Raw genomic sequence first — 14,829 nt, forward strand, 5'->3', positions numbered from 1 at the left:
AGCGCAGAGCCGTGCAGCATACAGCGCGGAGCCGTGCAGCATACAGCGCAGATCCCCGCAGCATACAGCGCAGAGCCCCGCAGCATACAGCGCAGAGCCCCGCAGCATACAGCGCAGAGCCGCGCAGCATACAGCGCAGAGCCCCGCAGTATACAGCGCAGAGCCCCGCAGTATACAGCGCAGAGCCCCGCAGTATACAGCGCAGAGCCCCGCAGTATACAGCGCAGAGCCCCGCAGTATACAGCGCAGAGCCCCGCAGTATACAGCGCAGAGCCCCGCAGTATACAGCGCAGAGCCCCGCAGTATACAGCGCAGAGCCCCGCAGTATACAGCGCCCACCAAATCGGCCCCTGAGGGGCCCCACCCACCAAATCGGACCCAGAGTGGCTACAACTACCAAACCAGCGCCTGAGGGGCACCCAAGTGTGAAAGTCTTGCTGGGGCAGCCCGGGCACCATTCCAAAGCACTATATGTAGTTCCTTCAGGAAATACCCATCTATTTCTCTCTCTTATCAGCCATTCCCCGTACTGCTGTCAGTCTATTTCTCTCTGTTATCAGCCATTCCCCTGTCCTGCTGTCAGTCTATTCTCTCTGTTATCAGCCATTCCCCGTCCTGCTGTCAGTCTATTCTCTCTGTTATCAGCCATTCCCCTGTCCTGCTGTCAGTCTATTCTCTCTGTTATCAGCCATTCCCCGTCCTGCTGTCAGTCTATTTCTCTCTGTTATCAGCCATTCCCTGTACTGCTGTCAGTCTATTTCTCTCTGTTATCAGCCATTCCCCTGTCCTGCTGTCAGTCTATTCTCTCTGTTATCAGCCATTCCCCGTCCTGCTGTCAGTCTATTCTCTGTTATCAGCCATTCCCCTGTCCTGCTGTCAGTCTATTCTCTCTGTTATCAGCCATTCCCCGTCCTGCTGTCAGTCTATTTCTCTCTGTTATCAGCAATTCCCCTGTCTTGCTGTCAGTCTATTCTCTCTGTTATCAGCCATTCCCTTGTCCTGCTGTCAGTCTATTCTCTGTTATCAGCCATTCCCTTATCCTGCTGTCAGTGAGAGTGACCCGGCCCACCAAATCGGACCCAGAGTGACCCGGCCCACCAAATCGGACCCAGAGTGACCCGGCCCACCAAATCGGACCCAGAGTGATCGGCCCACCAAATGGGACCCAGAGTGACCCGGCCCACCAAATCGGACCCAGAGTGACCCGGCCCACCAAACCGGACCCAGAGTGACCCGGCCCACCAAATCGGACCCAGAGTGACCCGGCCCACCAAATCGGACCCAGAGTGACCCGGCCCACCAAATCGGACCCAGAGTGACCCGGCCCACCAAATCGGACCCAGAGTGACCCGGCCCACCAAATCGGACCCAGAGTGACCCGGCCCACCAAATCGGACCCAGAGTGACCCGGCCCACCAAATCGGACCCAGAGTGACCCGGCCCACCAAATCGGACCCAGAGTGACCCGGCCCACCAAATCGGACCCAGAGTGACCCGGCCCACCAAATCGGACCCAGAGTGACCCGGCCCACCAAATCGGACCCAGAGTGACCCGGGCCACCAAATCAAACCCAGAGTGACCCGGGCCACCAAATCAAACCCAGAGTGACCCGGGCCACCAAATCGGACCCAGAGTGACCCGGGCCACCAAATCGGACCCAGAGTGACCCGGGCCACCAAATCGGACCCACAGTGACCCGGGCCACCAAATCGGACCCAGAGTGACCCGGGCCACCAAATCGGACCCACAGTAGCCCGGGCCGCCAAATCGGACCCAGAGTGGCACGGGCCGCCAAATCGGACCCAGAGTGGCCCGGGCCACCAAATCGGACCCAGAGTGACCCGGCCCGCCAAATCGGACCCAGAGTGACTCGGCCCGCCAAATCGGATCTAGAGTGACCCGGCCCGCCAAATCGGACCCAGAGTGACCCGGCCCGCCAAATCGGACCCAGAGTGACCCGGCCCGCCAAATCGGACCCAGAGTGACCCGGGCCGCCAAATCGGACCCAGAGTGACCCGGGCCGCCAAATCAGACCCAGAGTGACCCGGGCCGTCAAATCGGACCCAGAGTGACCCGGGCCGCCAAATCGGACCCAGAGTGGCGCCGCCCGCCAAATCGGACCCAGAGTGGCGCCGCCCGCCAAATCGGACCCGGAGTGGCGCCGCCCGCCAAATCGGACCCAGAGTGTCGCCGCCCGCCAAATCGGACCCAGAGTGGCGCCGCCCGCCAAATCGGACCCAGAGTGGCGCCGCCCGCCAAATCGGACCCAGAGTGGTGCCGCCCGCCAAATCGGACCCAGAGTGGCGCCGCCCGCCAAATCGGACCCAGAGTGGCGCCGCCCGCCAAATCGGACCCAGAGTGGCGCCGCCCGCCAAATCGGACCCAGAGTGACCCGGCCCGCCAAATCGGACCCAGAGTGACCCGGCCCGCCAAATCGGATCTAGAGTGACCCGGCCCGCCAAATCGGACCCAGAGTGACCCGGCCCGCCAAATCGGACCCAGAGTGACCCGGCCCGCCAAATCGGACCCAGAGTGACCCGGGCCGCCAAATCGGACCCAGAGTGACCCGGGCCGCCAAATCAGACCCAGAGTGACCCGGGCCGCCAAATCGGACCCAGAGTGACCCGGGCCGCCAAATCGGACCCAGAGTGGCGCCGCCCGCCAAATCGGACCCAGAGTGGCGCCGCCCGCCAAATCGGACCCGGAGTGGCGCCGCCCGCCAAATCGGACCCAGAGTGTCGCCGCCCGCCAAATCGGACCCAGAGTGGCGCCGCCCGCCAAATCGGACCCAGAGTGGCGCCGCCCGCCAAATCGGACCCAGAGTGGTGCCGCCCGCCAAATCGGACCCAGAGTGGCGCCGCCCGCCAAATCGGACCCAGAGTGGCGCCGCCCGCCAAATCGGACCCAGAGTGGCGCCGCCCGCCAAATCGGTCCCAGAGTGACCCCGCCCACCAAATTGGTCCCAGAGTGACCCCGCCCACCAAATCGGACCCAGAGTGGCCTCACCCCTTTAGGGGCTACAACTACCAAGTCAGTGCCTGAGGGGCACCCAAGTGTGAAAGTCTTGCAGGGGCAGCCCGGGCACCATTCCAAAGCACTATCTGTAGTTCCTTCAGGAAATGCCCATCTAGTTCTTATTATTATTATTCAGTCCGCACGTAATGCGGCCCGAACCGCTTCACTCACAGACTCCAGTGAGGTGTCATTTCGAAGCCAGCGTCCCCAAGAGGTGTGCTAAGTATTTTTCGTGTCGATCGGATTTGTAGTTTTGGCGCAATTTGCGTTTGAAAATGTTTTTTCCCCTCATTGTAATGCATTTCAATAGGGAAATTTTCCCATAGGTTATAATGGCCGGGTTTCTGAGGCAATTTGAAATGCACCTGCCACTTGCCACCTGGCTGATTAGCTCATTGATATGCGCAGTCAGGCCCAGTTACTATGCCAACGCCTGCGAACTGTACATGACCACACCAGCAGTTTTGCCAGATAATATCAGCTCTTAAAGTGATAGCACAGCACAATTTCAAAGCACTATCTGTAGTCTTATTATAATTATTGCCCCGCTCACCAAATCGTACCCAGAGTGGCGCCACCCGCCAAATCGGACCCAGAGTGGCGCCGCCCGCCAAATCGGACCCAGAGTGGCGCCGCCCGCCAAATCGGACCCAGAGTGGCGCCGCCCGCCAAATCGGACCCAGAGTGGCGCCGCCCGCCAAATCGGACCCAGAGTGGCGCCGCCCGCCAAATCGGACCCAGAGTGGCGCCGCCCACCAAATCGGACACAGAGTGGCGCCGAACGCCAAATCGGACCTAGAGTGGCGCCGCCCGCCAAATCGGACCCAGAGTGGCACCGCCCGCCAAATCGGACCCGGAGTGGCGCCGCCCGCCAAATCGGACCAGGAGTGGCACCGCCCGCCAAATCGGACCCAGAGTGGCGCCGCCCGCCAAATCGGACCCAGAGTGGCGCCGCCCGCCAAATCGGACCCAGAGTGGCGCCGCCCGCCAGAGTGGCGCCGCCCGCTGAATCGGATTCGGAGTGGCGCCGCCCGCCGAATCGGACCCAGAGTGGCACCGCCCGCCAAATCGGACCCAGAGTGGCGCCACCCGCCAGAGTGGCGCCGCCCGCCGAATCGGACCCAGAGTGGCGCCGCCTGCCAAATCGGACCGAGTGGCGCCGCCCACCACATCGGACCCAGAGTGGCGCCGCCCGCCAGAGTGGCGCCGCTCGCCGAATCGGACCCAGAGTGGCGCCGCCCGCCAAATCGGACCCAGAGTGGCGCCGCCCGCCAAATCGGACCCAGAGTGGCGCCGCCCGCCAAATCGGACCCAGAGTGGCGCCGCCCGCCAAATCGGACCCGGAGTGGCGCCGCTCGCCAAATCGGACCCGGAGTGGCTCCGCCCGCCAAATCGGACCCGGAGTGGCGCCGCCTCACACCCTCACTATATATATATATATATATATATATATATATATATATATATATATATATATATATATATATATATATATATATATATATATATATATATATATATATACATACATACATACATAAGAAAACCAAAAAAAAAGAAAAAGAAAAGAAAAGGCCCACCTGGCCATACAAAACTTAACACTCAAAAAATTTTTTTTTTTTTTTTTATATTTTACACACTTTTTTTTTATTTATTTTTTTTATTTTTTTTTCCCCACACCCTTAGGTCCATGTCAGTTCATGCCTTTAATGCCACCACAGGTCCATGCAAGTTCATGCCCTAAAACACACTATTCTTTTTTTTCCGGGTCCATGAGAGAGCCTCTTTCTTCATGCCCACTTTTTAATTTTTGGGTCCATATGCCCTCTTTTTCAAAGAATTTTAAACCCCTCCCATCACCCCCCCCCCTCCCAACCTAAACTATCCCCACCCACATCATACTAACTACATTTTCCCCAAAAAACACACCTGAACATACTGCAATAAAAAAAAATATATAACAAAAATATATAATAACAATAACTACTACAAATAATAACCTACAAACCAGAAATTACAACAACATTACAATAACATTACAACATTACAACTTCAATGCAATAAACACACCTGTAAGGCCCAAGCTCGGCGCCTGTAAGCCCAATATCCATTAATTTTTCCAAAACAAAACAAAAAGCTAATCGTGCCACACACCAGCCCACCACCGGGAAAAAGGAGTCTGAAGAGGCCCTGTCCCTAACACCAACACAAACACCCTGTCCCTACTCAACTAAGACTGTCCCTCAAAAAGCTGACCCTAACTATCCCTACCTGCCCCTACCTAAACCCTACTCTACCTAACTTAACAATGCTAACTATCTACCTATCCCTAAAACTGTCCCTCCCTGTCCCTATCTATCCCTAAATAACTGTCCCTCAACACCCCACACCACCTTATCTTTCCCTATCCCAATTACACAAACAGTCTGTCCCTAGAGTAAGAAGAGAGACCCCTCCAAAGTGAAGAGGCCCTCTTCATACCCGGCCTCCTGAAATCCTAGGAAGATTTTCCCTAATCACTCAAACCAAGCTTTCCCTCGGGTACGTATTAAAAGGAGAGACCCCTCCAAAGCCAAGAGGCCCTCCTCACACCCAGCCTCCCAAACTCCAAAGAGCGCACCTTACCCAGGTCACCCAAGATTTTACTAACCACCTCATCCCGGGGGAGGGTTTTATGCTGCGTTGAAACTAGGCACCGTGCATTCCAGGTGTAGAACCTAACAACTACACTAACTAGAAATAAAGTGCCCCGATCTCGGCCACCAAGGGATCTGAATGCCCCATAAGCCCACTCCGGATAGGAAAGGGATGCCAGCCTAGGCCAGCCTATGGAAGCACCCACCCGGTTATAGACCCCTGTATTAAAGGGACACTGAAGGAGGAAGTGCTCCATGCTTTCCAGCATGTCGCCACACTCTTCACGAGGACAACCTCGATCATCAGAGTTCCTGTACTTCAGATTGTCCCTCACATACAGCCTCCCATGGAAGCAGCGCCAGGTCAAGTCCCAAAACTTCGAGGGGATCCGTGAAGAATTTAACAACCCGAGCCCCCCCTCCAGATCCCGGCCTGGGCAATCTCTGAGCACCAGGGGCTTCTGGAAATGGGTCAACAGGACCCTACTGTCAAGGGATTTCCTCGACATGGTCCTGATTTCCCACATTCCCAGACCCCACCGGCGGATCACCTTCAGAGCCGGGGTAGCATAAGCCGGGAGATGTCCATGTGATGTTCGTAGGTCCTTCACCTGCCCTCCTGTCTCCCATTCCTGGAAGAAAGGCCGAAACCATCCCTTGCAGGAGAATACCCACGGAGGAGCCCTCTCTGTCCAGAGGTTGGCAATGTTGGTCTTAAGAAAGGTGTTCACTAAGAACACCACTGGGTTGACCATACCCAACCCACCTAGTCTCCTCGTGCGGTACGTGACCTCCCTCTTGATTAGGTTAAGCCTGTTCCCCCATAACAGTTGGAAGAACAGGCTATAGACCCGCGTCCTGAGAGATTCCGGCAAGATGCAGACACTGCCCAAGTAAATTAACAAAGGAAGCAAATAACCCTTGGCCAAGCTGACCCTTTCCCTCAGGGTTAAAGACCAACCCTTCCACTGGTCCACCTTCTGGGCGGCAATCTTGAGCCTGCCTTCCCAATTTTGTTGGGGATAGTCCCCTGGGCCAAAATTGATGCCTAAGATCTTAGCGGAGGACTGGGGCCCTGGAAGGGTGTCCGGGAGATCAAAACTTGGATCTCCCCCTCCCAGCCAGAGACTCTCGCACCTTTCCCGGTTGATCATGGACCTGGAAGCCTCCGAGTAGCACACGACCTCAGACATGACCCAATCCGCCTCCTCTCTCGAGGATACAAAAAGGGAGACGTCGTCGGCGTACGCTACCACCCTCAGAGTGGCCCCCGGCTCCGCCCGGTCCATCCCGACTCCCACCAACGGTACACGATCTACCCTCCTTAAGAAGGGATCGATCGCGAACACGTATAAAAGTGGGCTCAGAGGACAGCCCTGACGGACCCCGGAGCTCACCTCAAAAGGGTGACCAACCCAACCGTTCACGAGCGGGAAAGTCTCAGCCCCCTCATACAAGGTCTTTAACCAATTGATAAACCTCCCCGGCAGACCATACCTCAGAAGGACAGACCAGAGGTACTCATGATCCACCCGGTCAAAAGCCTTTGCCTGATCTAAGGACAGCAAGTACCCCTTCCAGCAACCCGCAATGCCCTGCTCCACTGCCTCTCGGACACCGAGCACAGCACTAAAAGTACTGCGGCCTGGAACAGAACAGTGCTGAGCCCCCGAAAGGAGCCGGGGTGCAAACTTCACCAGCCGATTAAACAACACCTTTGCCAGAATCTTTCGGTCAGTATCGAGGAGCGCTATGGGACGCCAATTCTCGATACGGGATGGGTCCTTACCCTTTGACAAGATAATCAGGGCCGACTTCCTCATTGAACTGGGAAGAGCACCCGAGGAGAGGCACTCATTAAACACCTCAGTCAAGAGGGGGACCAAGGAGTCCCTAAAAGTCTTGTAAAACTCGGATGTTAAGCCATCCGGACCTGGCGATTTTTTGGGCCGGAGCCCATCAATGGCCAGTCTCACTTCCTCTTCCCTGATTACCTCGGCCAAAACATGAAGAGAGGGGTCATCTCCTGGCTCAGGAACAGTTTCAGCCAGGAAAGCCGACATCCCATCTCGATCCAGATCCCTCTTCCTCAAGAGGCGTGAGTAAAAGGACCTAACCACCTCCAGGATCCCTGATTTGGATCTGTTCAGGGAACCCGTACTGTCGATCAGTCCTGTCACCACCTTACAATTCACTGACATCTTACAGTTTCTGTAAGGGTTGGCCGAGCGGTACTTTCCGAAGTCCCTCTCAAAAACTAAAGATGCGTGCCTATCATACTGACACCCCTTGAGCAAAGATTTCACTCTGGAGATTTCCTCTCGGTCACCTCCAGTCGAGACGAGCTGCTCGAGTTTCCTCCTCAGGTCTTGATACAAGCGATGCCTGTTCAGACTTCTGAGGCTCGAGAGCTGACGGAAGAACCCCGCCACCCTTTTCTTGAAGATCTCCCACCACTCAGACTTAGTACTACAGAGATCCAAAAGCGGTACCTGGCTCTGAAGAAAAGCCTCAAAGGATTGTCTCACCTCCGCCTCTTCCAGAAGGGATGAATTCAGCTTCCACAGCCCTCTTCCCATCCGGGGGGTCTCTGTAACATTAACAGTAACAGAGAAAAGAAAATTAAACAGTGATCGGAGAACTCCACCTCAACGGCGGACACTGCGGAAAAGATGGCGTCCTCCTTAAAAAAAAACCTGTCTATTCTAGACCTACTGCTACCTCTATGAAAGGTGAAACCCCCGTGACCTGGGGTGTGCTGAATGTGGACATCCACCAGGCGAGCTTCACTAGCTAGACTATTTAGGGCTATGCTATCATAAGCCAGGCGGCCTCCGGGACCCCCCCTATCACGGGATCTCGTAATGGTGTTAAAATCCCCACCGAAGACCACCTGTCGGCTCGTAAAAAGAAAGGGCTTGATCTTCATGAAGAGACATTTACGGTCCCACTTAGATTGTGGACCATAGATGTTTATGAGCCGAAGCTCCTGTCCCCTCATGAAGACGTCTAAGACCAGGCACCTCCCCATTTCTATCTCAATAACCCGTCGGCATGCCACCTCAGCGGTCTTAAAGAGGACCGCCACCCCGCTATACGGCTCGGCCGCAAGAGACCAGTATGAGGGCCCACACCTCCACTCCTTTTTAGCTTTGTGGATGACCCCCATGTCTGTTAGTCTGGTCTCCTGCAAAAACAAAATTTCAGCCTCAATTCGGGTGAAAAAATCGAAGGCCGCAAATCTAGCCGCATCAGACTTTATGCTGGCGACATTAATCGACGCCAGAGTCAACGGGGTGAGTTCCGCCATCATGGGTGATTAAGTTAGACGGCCTTCCTCTTCCCCACCCCATCCTCTTTACTTTTCCCCCCCGAAGGAGGGACTGGATCTGATGTATTTTTCCTCTTTAAAGAGGATGAGGTATCCATTTTATTGGTGTCCTCGCCTCTAGGTTCCGGGTCAGTCCCCCCCCCCAGAGGAAACAACGTCCTCCGGAGGACAGACTGCGCCGCCCCCCGAAAGCCCCCCAGGTGCCGCCCCTGGCCCCTCACCCTCGACCTCCGACTCAGCAGAGTCCTCAAGGGCTTGGAACCGGTTGGAGAGGGCAATCAGAGGGGAGCCGGTGAGCCCTTCCGTTGGCACACCCACGGTCAGGGGAGGGGGCGAAGGACCAGAAGGCTTAGCAACCTTCTTTTTCTTCTTCCCCCTTTTTTTGGTACGGTTTTTGTTACCACCCTGTTTTAATGTCGGCTGATCCGTGACCTCCTCATCCACACTTTCATACTGGGAGGAGTTGTCGGAGTCAGCCCTGTTGTCCTCCCTCTCCATCCTCCTGATCTCCTCGCACACTTCTGCCTCCCCCGGGGCCTCAGCGACAACAGCCGATGCCCCAGAGGGGGGAGCAGACATTACCCCAGTTGCCTGAGGCTCTCCCTGCCCCCCATCCTCATGGCGCACCACCTGCCTCCTCTGGTAGGCAGGACCTCGAGCTTGACCTCGGGCTTTGTCTCTCCTCACTGGCCCCTCAGCCCCTCCCCCGCTACCACCGCCTACCACGGCAGAGGTTGAACCGCCAGAGGTTTCCCCCTCATGGCCTCCCCCCACCCGGCCAGCAGCAGCATTGGAGAAAGAGCGAGGGCAGCGGCTGTACGGGTGACCCAGATCACCACACAGGTTACACCGAATATCCTTACAGGATGCAGCGAGATGGCCTACCCCGCCACATAAGGCACATTTCTGCACCTTGCAGCTTGCGCTGAAGTGGCGGGGATCACCGCACCTGTGACAGACCTTCGGCTGCCCCTGGTAGAAGACCAGGATCCGGTCCCTTCCTATGAACGCCGAGGAAGGGATGTGGGTGACAGTACCCCCTGAGACCTTCAACTTCATCATGAAGGTCCAGCCCCCTGACCAAATGCCAAATTCGTCCCGGTTTTTTGGGGGGACGTCCGTGACTTCCCCATAGCGGGAAAGCCACGTCAAGATGTCCACCCCAGAAAGTGACTCGTTACAGGTCACCACGGTCACTTTCTTCACGCCATTTTGGCGAGACACCGCTTGTACAGCGAAGTCTCGCCAGCCGGGCTCCCCCTTCACCAGCTCGTAATTTGACCAGAAGAGCTCAAGCCCCTCCGGCCGCACGAAACTGATGTCGAAGAAGAGGGTGGCCGCAGGATGAATTAGGGCAAAGATGTAAACCGCCCCAAAGCCCATCTTCAGGAGGAGCTCTACCACCCTACTCCTGGGTGGGCAAGCTTCACTGCCCCTCCAGCGAAGACGGACTACATTCCTCCTCGCCACCCCCTGCCCGGCTGTCGGGAGGGACCATACGGTTTCCCCCTCCCTTCTATCTTGGAAGGCGGCTAGGCCGTGTCTCTCCAGCCAGAAAGACAGGTCCACCTCTCTTCCCTCTACCATGATTGACCTCTCTCCGTTTTTTAGGGCCTCCAGGAAACGGCGCTGCAAAACGCCGTCCCCGGAACCCAGAGGCGAGGAGACCCCTCGAGGAACCCCCTGAGCACCCCTCGACCCCCCTGGAGCCCCAGCCACCACCGCCGAAAAAGAAAGGGGGGGAGGGGCGGCTGGGGGGGCAGATAGACCAGCCTCCCCCCCACCCACCACCGCGCCACTGACACCCACACCATTCACACCTGCAACATTTGTACCGCCATTCGCACCCTCACCACCGCACAGCACACCATCCATACCATCATTCATATCCTCATTCGCCCCGGCCACATTCATACGGGTGTTATTTTTATTTACATTGTTGTTTTTTTTATTTACTTTTCCACCTGCTGGGGGCCCCGACTGCTTCACAGTGCTTTGTGCCACACTGCCACTTGCTTTGCCCAGGAGTGCCACTGCCCCTTTAAGAGCCTCTGAGCCCAGACCAGACTGCATTTCCTGCCTGGACTCAGGAGCAGCAGCACCTCCTGAGTTCTGATCTTCCTGAGCAGTTTTTTTTTCTTTGCCTTTACTATTTCCTGGAGCAGGGCCGGACACTGCCTCCGAACCCTGCTCCACACGAGAACTCGGCGCCTGCGTCTTCTGGAGCACCGGAGCCCCCGCACCACCAGATGTCGGTAAGTGGGCAGGGGACCCCGGCACCCCCTTGCTGGCTTTTGCTATCGTATTCGCGGTGGGCGGAGCCATCCGCGGCAGACCCGCCGAGGCCACGCCCCCTCCGCCGGCCACAGCACCGGCGGACGGGGCCGCAGCCGCACAGGCCACGCCCCCACCACCGCCCGCGATCACAGCGGGGGGGTCCCGCGACCACCGAGGCCGTGCCCCCCCGCCGGCCGCAACCACAGCGGCGGGTGGGACAACAGCCGAGGAGGGCACACCCCCCCGCATGCCACAACCACGGCGGGCTGGGCAACACTAGGGGAAGCCACGCCCCCCTCACGGGCCACAGGCATGGAGGGGACAACTGGGGCCGCAGCCGGGGAAGCCACGCCCCCCGATGCCACCCGCATCGGAGACCCTGGGGTTCGCCCAGGGCCCCCCACGGTACTGACGCCAAGGGGCATAGCTCCCGCACCAGCCGCCACCACCGCTGACCCCCTCAGCACAGGCCACTCCCCCTCGGCGTCCAGCGGCGGCAGGGCCCTCGGCACAGACCCATCACTGGCTCTGCGCACGGGGGTCCCCGACCTGGCCACGGACACCGCCAGGGGAGCGACCAGTACCTTGCACTGTGCCTTAAACTTAGACTTAGTCGCGCCCTTTCCTGGTCCCCGGGTCCCCGAAAAAGATCCAGCCTTATGAGTGGATCCGCATGTGGGGGACCCGGACACCCCAGCTCTCGCCGCCGGAGATGCGGCCCCGGCTGCCTGTACACCAGGTGCCGGGCCAGCCCCCCCTGCCACAGAGGACTTGGCCCGAGCACCTCCACCACAAACACTACCACCGGCTCCGCCGGCACCGCACTCCATATCACTGCCCGAATCAGAGCTACCACCACCAGGCATGGCATTCCGATCCGGGCAGACTTTCCTCTCCCCGCTCCCTCGCTGCGGACCCACAACAGGGCCCGAGCCGGGGTGGGTAGCGGGTTCCGCACAACGGGACAGGGGAGCCCCGGAAAGGGGGACGTAGACCAATTTCTCTACAACGGACTCCTTTTTCGCCTTCTTCCCTTTTTTCCCCCTCCCGGTTGCCCCATCCTCGCAGACCTCGTCCCCAAACAACAGCTCGCCAAACCGTGCTGGGGACTCGATCTGCCGCACTTGCTGCAGGATGAGGCAGCCCCCCTGACTGCTGGTACCACCACCATCCTCCCCCTCGCTCCCGCTTTCCTCCGAGTTACTGGAGTCTGGCGGGAGGGCCACTTGCTCAGGGGCTATCCCGCTATATGATACCTGGGTGCTGTTACTCCCCAGGCCTTCAGGTGGGTATGGCGCAGATGGACCGCCATCTTCCTCCTCCTTCTCTTCCTCCACCTGGTAGGGGTCTCCTGACCCCTCAGAAGACCCACCAGTCATGGCCCTAAACCGGTCATCATTGCGCAACTTCTCCTCGAAGGGGCCGCTTCCCGCCAGGATCTGTGCCCTCCGGTCTTCTAGGGACATTATGGACCCCTTCAGCCTCTCCACTGTGGCGGAGACCTCAGCTCTTCTTGAGGCAGGGAGCCGGCACTTTGCAGTTGCCCTGGCTCCCTTCAACTCCTCCCGGAGTAGCCTCAGCTTCTTGGCGGCCTCCCCGTATTCGTAGAGGTGCGCGTGTATCCGGGAGCCGTAGTTAATGATCGGCTCCCCTGCCACCTTAGAGCTCCATATCAGGGGGCCCACCGCCACACCTCTACTGGCCGCCTCTCCTCCAGGAGGAGGAACCGCCACGGTCTCGGCATTAGGGGCCCCGGTCTTCTGGGGCCTGCGGCCCCCCGAGTTCTTACTATTTTTTCCCATGATCCTGGGACTGGCTGAATGACACAAGGGGCCTCTGGTGGTATGCAAGGCCTCCCACCCCCAGCCGGCTTGCACCGGGGGGTGGGAGCCAGGGGCTCAGCCCCGAAGCTCAGTCCCAGGAACAGTCTCTGCTTCCTGGGAAGGGGCAGCCAAAGAGTCCCAGGTGAAAAAATCTCCCTTCCCAGGAGCTCCTTCCACACAGCAGCAGCCAACACCCGGACCCAGGGTGGCGCCACCCGCCAAATCGGACCCAGAGTGGCGCCGCCCGCCAAATCGGACCCAGAGTGGCGCCGCCCGCCAAATCGGACCCAGAGTGGCGCCGCCCGCCAAATCGGACCCAGAGTGGCGCCGCCCGCCAAATCGGACCCAGAGTGGCGCCGCCCGCCAAATCGGACCCAGAGTGACGCCGCCCGCCAAATCGGACCCAGAGTGGCGCCGTCCGCCAAATCGGACCCAGAGTGGCGCCGTCCGCCAAATCGGACCCAGAGTGGCGCCGCCCGCCAAATCGGACCCAGAGTGGCGCCGCCCGCCAAATCGGACCCAGAGTGGCGCCGCCCGCCAAATCGGACCCAGAGTGGCGCCGCCCGCCAAATCGGACCCAGAGTGGCGCCGCCCGCCAAATCGGACCCAGAGTGGCGCCGCCCGCCAAATCGGACCCAGAGTGGCGCCGAACGCCAAATCGGACCCGGAGTGGCGCCGCCCGCCAAATCGGACCCGGAGTGGCGCCGCCCGCCAAATCGGACCCGGAGTGGCGCCGCCCGCCAAATCGGACCCGGAGTGGCGCCGCCCGCCAAATCGGACCCGGAGTGGCGCCGCCCGCCAAATCGGATTCAGAGTGGCGCCGCCCGCCAAATCGGACCCAGAGTGGCGCCGCCCGCCAAATCGGACCCAGAGTGGCGCCGCCCGCCAAATCGGACCCGGAGTGGCGCCGCCCGCCAAATCGGACCCGGAGTGGCGCCGCCCGCCAAATCGGACCCGGAGTGGCGCCGCCCGCCAAATCAGACCCGGAGTGGCGCCGCCCGCCAAATCGGACCCGGAGTGGCGCCGCCCGCCAAATCGGACCCGAAGTGGCTCCGCCCGCCAAATCGGACCCGGAGTGGTGCCGCCCGCCAGAGTGGCGCCGCCCGCCAAATCGGACCCGGAGTGGCGCCGCCCGCCAAATCGGACCCGGAGTGGCGCCGCCCGCCAAATCGGACCCGGAGTGGCGCCGCCCGCCAAATCAGACCCGGAGTGGCGCCGCCCGCCAAATCGGACCCGGAGTGGCGCCGCCCACCAAATCGGACCCAGAGTGGCTCCGCCCGCCAAATCGGACCCGGAGTGGTGCCGCCCGCCAGAGTGGCGCCGCCCGCCAAATCGGACCCGGAGTGGCGCCGCCCGCCAAATCGGACCCAGAGTGGCGCCGCCCCCCGCCAAATCGGACCGAGTGGCGCCGCCCGCCAAATCGGACCCAGAGTGGCGCCGCCCGCCAAATCGGACCCAGAGTGGCGCCGCCCGCCAAATCGGACCCGGAGTGGCGCCGCCCGCCGAATCGGACCCAGAGTGGCGCCGCCCGCCAAATCGAACCCAGAGTGGCGCCGCCCGCCAAATCGGATTCAGAGTGGCGCCGCCCGCCAAATCGGACCCAGAGTGGCGCCGCCCGCCAAATCGGACCCAGAGTGGCTACAACTACCAAACCAGCGCCTGAGGGGCACCCAAGTGTGAAAGTCTTGCTGGGGCAACCCGGGCACCATTCCAAAGCACTATCTGTAGTTCCTTCAGGAAATACCC

Source organism: Ranitomeya variabilis, chromosome 1 (assembly GCF_051348905.1).
Source record: "Ranitomeya variabilis isolate aRanVar5 chromosome 1, aRanVar5.hap1, whole genome shotgun sequence".
Taxonomy (NCBI): Eukaryota; Metazoa; Chordata; class Amphibia; order Anura; family Dendrobatidae; genus Ranitomeya; species Ranitomeya variabilis.